Below are 8,073 nucleotides of genomic sequence, written 5' to 3'. Positions count from 1 at the left end.
TATTTCTTTATTTTTTATTCTATTTTATTTGGGTGTCTAAACTTATTTTGGCTTTTAGATTGTGTTCTCATTTGACTATTCCTAAAATCTATATTATCTATGCGTTAACCCATATATTTTATCCGTTTTTATTTAACCCGTTTTCGATCCGTCCATATCCGACCTGACCCGCTCGTTTGCCACTCCTTGGTTTAATTAATGAAAATCCTAATTCCAAGCGATTTGAGTACCTCTATCGCATTATTTTGCTTTTGGAAGATGTCATATATATATATATTATATGTCCCTTGCTTTTAAATGACTTTTTTGTTCCAAGGGATTGAATGTTTGTGCAAAATAGGTGCTATCAGTTTTCAAGAAAGGAAAAAAAGGAAGTACAATACATGATTAGCCACATAGGGAGTATTTCATACAAGGTTTGATCTTCTATAAGATAAAGCAAGAAATCCAAATTGAATTCCACAAATGAATCCTACACGAGCAATTTGCCAACAAAATTCAGCAAAAAAATGCTGACTGCTCCTCTTCTTGTGGAGTTCTATTGTCATTGCAGTCCAACGTCAAAGGAAATCCACAACGTTGTGTTGCCTAGATACGAATCGTTTCCAAATGTATCGAACTGCGTGCTTCGAGGAATCGATCCTACTAGAAAATTGCAAGAAAGATTGAGTATACAAAGAGATATTAGTGTGTTAGCTGCCAGTACACTGATCTCGACGAGTTGTTTTGATGAGAGATATAACGATTTGAGCATGGATAGGTTCACTAGTGGGGATGGAATTTGGCCACTTAGGTAATTGTGTGACAAATTTAGAAATTGAACAGTACAAAGTTTTCCAATGGTACTAGGAATATTACCATGGAAATAGTTGTTACATTGGAGAAATATAATCAATTATCGAGTACATCTCCGGTATGCGTACATACTGCTTGAATTTCATTCCTTTTCAGAACAAGACTCACATAATCCTGTCACGACCCAAATCATGGATCATGCGGGCACCCACACTAACCCTCCCTAAGGCGAACCCTTCGTATAACTACCTTAATTTGATACAACATGCGGAATAAATACTTTTATTATAAGAAATTTCCAAAATCTGTCTAGACTCATACAAGAGCTTTAAGAAGTTTACAATTTGAATAGATAACGACTCAAAGCTGGATACGACTTCGTTTAAGGATAGAGAACAACAGAATCTATGGAGAGACTCTCGTTTGCAATTAGCTCACCCAAACGTCTTTGACGAATGCCTCGAAACGGTCGTGAGACTCCGAACATCACACAATAACTACACACCCGGTAAGGAGTGTAGCAAGAGATATGGAGCACAACACAAGGCTCGTAGGTATCATAGGCCGACAATGGTTAGTTCACGCATATAAACAAGAAGCAACTAACAAGTGGCGTATAAGTAATCAAACACGATCACACATCTAGCACATGAAAGTCTTGCATTAACGATAGTCACAAGGGATCTCAATATCTCGGATTATAAGCCTAGGGAGAATTCTATAAACCTCGATTCCATCCACCTTTAAAATAAATACTCACAAACAACAACTCAATCCATTCACAAATCAAGAATCAATCGAGAATGTGCCATGCAATGACATGAATGACCATTCAAATGGAGTGCTGGCGCAATGCAATGTCGTGCTATGTAAATGTTATGCAATGCGAGAGTCACCTCTCACACTCCACCCCGTACACACATGCTATGGCAATGCCTCATAGTCATGACCCACGGGGGACCCGCGAAGTCCATGTACCACTCGTGCTCTCCTACAGAAACCTCGGAGGCTATCAATCACTCTCAATCTCCGGCAGAAACCTCGGAGTCTCTCTCGTCACTCTCAATCTCGGCGAAACCTCGGAGTCTCTCCGTCACTCTCAATCTCCCAAGAAACCTCGGAGTCTCTCTCCTCTCAATCTCCCAAGAAAACTCCTCGAGTCTCTCAATCACTCTCCTCACCATTATAACAACATAAGAGTAATATGAAAGCATGTCATGCATGATATCGGTCTCAACTATATCACCAATACGCAATAAACAAGTACAAGTCATATTATTGCCCACTACTAATCATCAATATTTCCCTTCCCTTTCATAAGGCGAGGGAGCTAGTATGTGATAAAGATACAACTAGGTGATAGTTACATCACATAGCACATAGAATATGGGATGCCTCGCATGGAATCAACCTCAATAATCACCGCAATCATAGGTTCCATAGATTCATACTAGGAATTGCAATTCAATATTCAATTCTCGTAATAACCTTCCTCTTCCATATGACCAGTGGGATAACAAGAGAGAGAGAATTATATCAAATACATGAAATCACAATACAATGACAAACTCACATAACAATATCGTAATAATGGCGACGAGCCCACATAACAAGATCACAATAATGGCGACAAGCCCACATAACGGCCGGCAATACCAACCTAGATGGAATTTACCTCCACACCATGCCCGAAGGCCTATCATGCTTTCCCCGTCAATCACTACTATTTACATACGTTTCGCTAACCTAGAGTCTAGACATAAAGTAAACCGTAACCTACCTCAATGCCGAACAGGTGTCACGAACTTTCACGCCAAAGCTTTTTCCTTCTGAAGTGCTTCCGAACGGACAAGGTCTTTAGTGCTTATTCGTCACACAATATGGGTACGCTGCCCAATAATACTTCAACCTATATTAAGACGCCAACAACTATGGTTAAGCTACGGGGAGATTCAAACGTATTCTAACGTTAGTAACTCCTTTCTAGATGTTTAGGCGATGTTTTCTCTTGTATCTAAACCAACCACATACTACCAATACAACATCAATAATTATGTGTTCAATACCAATCCGGACAGCCCACACAATATTCTAAACAACCCACATTCATAACATGCAATAACGATTCACATACGGCTACGACATTCTCAAGTTACTTCTAATAGTTTGTAGCCTTAACGTTTGCATGTAACAACTTATAACATTCCATCCAACATACAATATGATGTATACTCTTAACTTATAATTATTCTTTCCAACTTAATGAAAACACAAGTCCAAAACAGTCCACTACCACAACATGTCCAAAAAAGCCTCTAACCGACAACATAACGATGTTCGGAATTCTTAAACGTTTACGAACATACTAAGCCAACCACATGCGATTTTTATACATCATTTCATGTCTTCTTTTCATACAATTTCAGTAAGTTATGACCAGCTATCCACACGACAAGTACAACATCAATTCATACGCAACTACGCTATATCGTCATTTTTATAATCCTTATAACAACTCACAAATGACTTTAGTTTCAACTCCATCCATTAAACACCTTCATTTCCATCATAAAATTCATGATAATAACAATCAAAATATCAAGTAAAACAGTTCACTAACTTCTTCATAAAACAGTCCACACACGGCTACACCATGCTTCAACATCACTCACATAAAATCATAGATTCAACCATTTTCATACTAACATAACTTCACCTTTAACCTTCCAATTCTTTTCATTCTTTTTTACCATGAGATCTATGATAGTAACAATCATATTTATTAAAGAAAATCAGTCCATTAATTCCACCAAAACAGTCCCTACGGCCAACTAACATTCCAACACCAACTTTCATGATTTTATGCATGCGATTCATGTTCGTCAAGTTACAACCATACTTCAACATCAACACATATAACCCCATAACTACTATCATGTTCCAACATCAACACACCTTATTTCATGCATACAACTTATATTCACACATCTACATCACCCTTAATACATGAAAAGAAAGTTAGATCTTACCTTGACCACTTGACTTCTCTACTTGGCTAGAATTGGTGACTTGAGATGGAAATGGTTCTTGTTGCTCCAAAGACTATCTTCACGTTTTAGGGACCTTCTAAAGGGTTGAAACACCTTGGAAAATAATTTTTGATCAAGACTCAAGGGGCTCAAAAATCAGCCCCTTGGCCGAATGCTCTCTCTCTCTAGGCTTAGGTTTTCTTTCTTTGTGTTGTGTAGTTGAAATGAATTGTGATGGCTGATTTCTTGGTCATTATTTGGTTCAACTTTGATACCTACAAGTTGCTCACATGCTCCACTTATGGCATGATTCATTCCATTAACTTTACACTTTAAATTTTCTAATTTGTTTTCTACAACTTTCGGCCAACCTCACCTTCTTGTTTCTCCTTTCTTCTTTCTTTTCAATTGTTTACAAGACAATTGTATGTGTGTTGAATGATTCATGCACCACCCTTTGTCTATTGTAATCATGCCAAGATGGATGAGCAATATTTAATGTGAAATGATCCCCTCCACCATGTTATGTCCTCCTAAAACAATGTATACTTTCATAAAGTAGTGGATGCTCAAATATTCAATTGTATGCTTCAACTTTTTCTCCTCAAAATTTTCAGCCCTATGGCCGAATGTAACATGTATGTTTCTTCCAAATTTAATTGTCCACAATATGTTGAAAATGTAGTGGATGAATCAACATTTAATTGCATATTTGTATGTCTTCCATAATAACCTTGTTTTAGATGACTTTGAGTCATCCTTTTTACCTTGGATGTTGATGCTCTTGTTTGCTCATTATTGTCACTAATTTTAACTTAACACCACAATTAAGTAGTTCCTAATTTCCAACAACATTCTTGTACCTAGTAAAATTTGTACCCGATTAGTTCTAGTTTAGAAATTAAAATCCGAAGTTTCTATCTCGCGTTGATTCTTTCGCGAATAACTCGACGTAAAAAAAATACGGGGTCTAACATTAATTGTCAATTAAATAACCGAATCACCCGTTATCGCGTACCATGCAATAAAGATTAGACCACGAAAAGGGTGTTTTAGGGATATTAGGCCTAAAAGTGCTAAACGACCAAATGGGTCGTTACAAATCCTCATAATAATATAATTTGATCTCCTGGAATCAAGGTTCACTAGAAATCTCATTTTATACGCTCTTCTAATACCTACATGTTTTTCGACGTTCATTAGTGCTTTAAATATTGACATTGCGTACGAAAATCATGCATACACAGCTGGACCAAATGTAATGGGTGGGAAAGTTCGACAAATTCAAACTTAACCAAACTTTGAACAAGAATACGTACAACAATCCCCTCATGATCTTTCTAATGATCAAACCATTATCATGGTCATTTTATCTCACCATTCTACAAGGGACTTGTAGCAAAGATAATTTTGCTCTTTATACAATATCACAACATAATCAGAGGTAGATCCAAGATTTGAAGTTAATTTATGGTTTCTGAATTTGAAGTTTTATAGGTTTCAAAATTTATTGTATGTACATAGTCAGTAAATTTCTCAACAAATATACAGTTGGATCAAAGATACTGAATTTTGCCGAACCCATGCTTCTCATGCTAGCTTCGCTCCTGACAAAGCTAATCATAATAGTTATCTGTGAATTTGCTCTTTAGCCACTTGAAGCTGTTACTCAAAGATGTTTTCAACTTACCTTCCATGGAGTACATGTTATAACCAGCCACCCTTTTCCTCCTCTTAACTTCTCGATTTTCGCCCGACCCGCCATTGAAGCTGTAAGACTTATTATAAGTCCTCTCCTCGAAATCAAATCTTGATTCGGCATAAGAAGTAGAGTGATAAGGGAGTGATTTACTCTTCTCCATGATCAAGAAATCAAGAAGCTCACAAAGAAGATGAAGAAGGGACCTTTTTATTATATGGTGGAATTAAGGAAATAAAGAAGCATTTGTATATAGAAAAAATGGACCCCTTGGTGCAAAAATGTTAGTGTACTATCTTAGTGCGATTACGGTTTATGCATTATGGGCCAGGAGAATAATTTGGATCTTAAAATACAAGATTTTGTTTCTCGAGATCCTATATAATACTAATAGATAGCATAACATAATTAAATATGTATTTCTATACACACTGATAGTGCACAAGTTTTATATACCATCAATTTAAGATGATACAATAACACGCACCTGTCTATAATGTTTTTTCTTTAATAATCGTGGTGTTCGTATCATCATGCATGCGTCTTAACTATTTTCACGGGATATCTGCTATCTTACACCAACACATGTATCAGGTAACTCTGTCCACCAAAGATAGGATAGACAGGAAGAGATCACCTAACTGTTTTTACCGTTACTAAGATTTGAACCTAAACTCATAGTTCTCGACGAATTTCATTAATAATTTAATTTAATAACATTAGAAACTTAATTATCTTACCATAATCGGTTAAAATATACCGATAGTGCATACATTTTATAATATTAGTGTATACCGCAGATCTATATTTTATAATGGTTGGGTCATGCGATTATGTGGGTATTTGGTTGTTTTTGGAATATAATGCGAAAGTGTCCACTTCAGAAATTTAGGTTTGTTGGCCATAAGAGGATATAAAGCATTTCAAGTGGTGGTTGAGCCAATTGAGGAAACCACCATTTATTCTACTTTATATTTAAATTTATCCCTTACTTTATATTTAAATTTATCCCTTTTCTTTTTGTTTCATTTCATTATATCACTCTTTTTGAGCTGGAAAGAGCTTTTTTACATGTTGATGTACTGTGACTAAGCATGTTCCTATGTAAATTGATTAAGGGAAATGGGTGGGGACTTAAAGTTGGTGTGAAGAGGCTTATAGGTGGTAGACTGGTAGGGTAGGGTGGGTATCCCGAGCTCAAATTGTGGTTAATTTTCCTAACTGGGCGCAGGCCGGATCTAGATCACGCGAAACTCATCACTAGGAGCCGAAGAACGGAAAGAGGTCGGTAGTAGAGACAAATTGAAGATTTAAAATTTATGAGTTCAATCTTTAAGTTCTTAGCATTTATGAACCCAATTTATTTTTAAAGTTACGAGTTCATAACTAATTGTTGCAATTTTCGCAAACTTTTACACATAAATCTATGATTCGGGTCAACATACTGGTTCAAACGAACCTGACACCGATACTCTGCGTTCGCCCCTGACCAGTAGTCATCCGTTATTTTAAAAAAGAATGCTAAGTACAATTTAGTATAAATATTATATATTAGTCTGCAATTCCTTTTTTTTTTTCGTGACATATTTAGTCTATAACTCTATCAGGATTGAGCTTCTCTCCATTTCCCTTCTCTCCATTTTCCCCAATCTATATATTATTAAAAAGAGGATAGTTTGCAATAGAATTGTGACAAGTGGCAGCGTAGGAAAATGCTATGTGTTAGTTTTAGGACAAAAGTTAGTTAATTAGTTAATTTTTAATTTAAATATAAATCTACTGATTTACAATTAAAATATACAAAATAATATCTTCATAATAGTGCACAATGGAGTCCTAAAATAGTGCAGCCACAATTCAAGGCATGTTTAGGACTTTTTTTTTTTTTGAAAGTTATCAAATTTTTTATATTTTAATCTACTAAAAATTTTGAAAAAAGAAACACAAGAGAATAGCCAAGTAACTTCCACATTTTCCTCCTAACTTTTAGCATTAATATTTATACATTTGTTATGAATGGTTAAAAGGGTAGTTCCTATATTAAAATTTGAACGAAATATAGTTAAAAATAAAAAAATAAAAAAAATAAAAAATGAAGAAGAAGAAGAAGAAGAAGAAGAAGAAGAAGAAGAAGAAGAAGAAGAAGAAGCTGCTTCCACGTCCTTGCCTCCATTTCTCCTCTATCTCACAAACACGCAGATGCACGATTTTAACTTTTAAATTTTTTAAAATAAAATCAATATCTAGGCGGTACGTGATAAACTTTCTAATCATCCTTTTGATTATTCTTCATACTTAAAGTAAAGATTCAAGACACAACTACTTTCAAAATATAATAAACTCCAAATAGGTACATAGAAAGATTATTTTGAATTGAATTTTTCATGAGTCACATTTTAGGATGTAAATTTTGTTTACATTTCTCAAAAAGAAAGAATACATTTTCATATATTAGTCTAGAAATAATGAACTAACATTTTTATCTTCATGTTTTTGTTTTATGTAAAAAAGAATAAAGATAATAAATAAATTTTAAAAAAAAGTAGAGAA

At 35.1% G+C, this 8,073-nt stretch overlaps 1 long non-coding RNA gene across 1 annotated transcript; it reads right to left on the bottom strand.

Annotated features, from left to right (window-relative positions):
* Positions 1-328: 328 nt before the first annotated feature.
* Positions 329-5,931, bottom strand: LOC132061037 (uncharacterized). Its single transcript, XR_009416086.1, has 2 exons — positions 5,515-5,931; positions 329-645 (listed from the first exon to the last, which is right to left on the bottom strand). It is a non-coding gene; the product is annotated as an uncharacterized LOC132061037 (long non-coding RNA).
* Positions 5,932-8,073: the final 2,142 nt, after the last annotated feature.

Source organism: Lycium ferocissimum, chromosome 6, assembly GCF_029784015.1.
Source record: "Lycium ferocissimum isolate CSIRO_LF1 chromosome 6, AGI_CSIRO_Lferr_CH_V1, whole genome shotgun sequence".
Classification (NCBI taxonomy): Eukaryota; Viridiplantae; Streptophyta; class Magnoliopsida; order Solanales; family Solanaceae; genus Lycium; species Lycium ferocissimum.
This window is presented reverse-complemented; position numbering and strand designations above follow the sequence as displayed.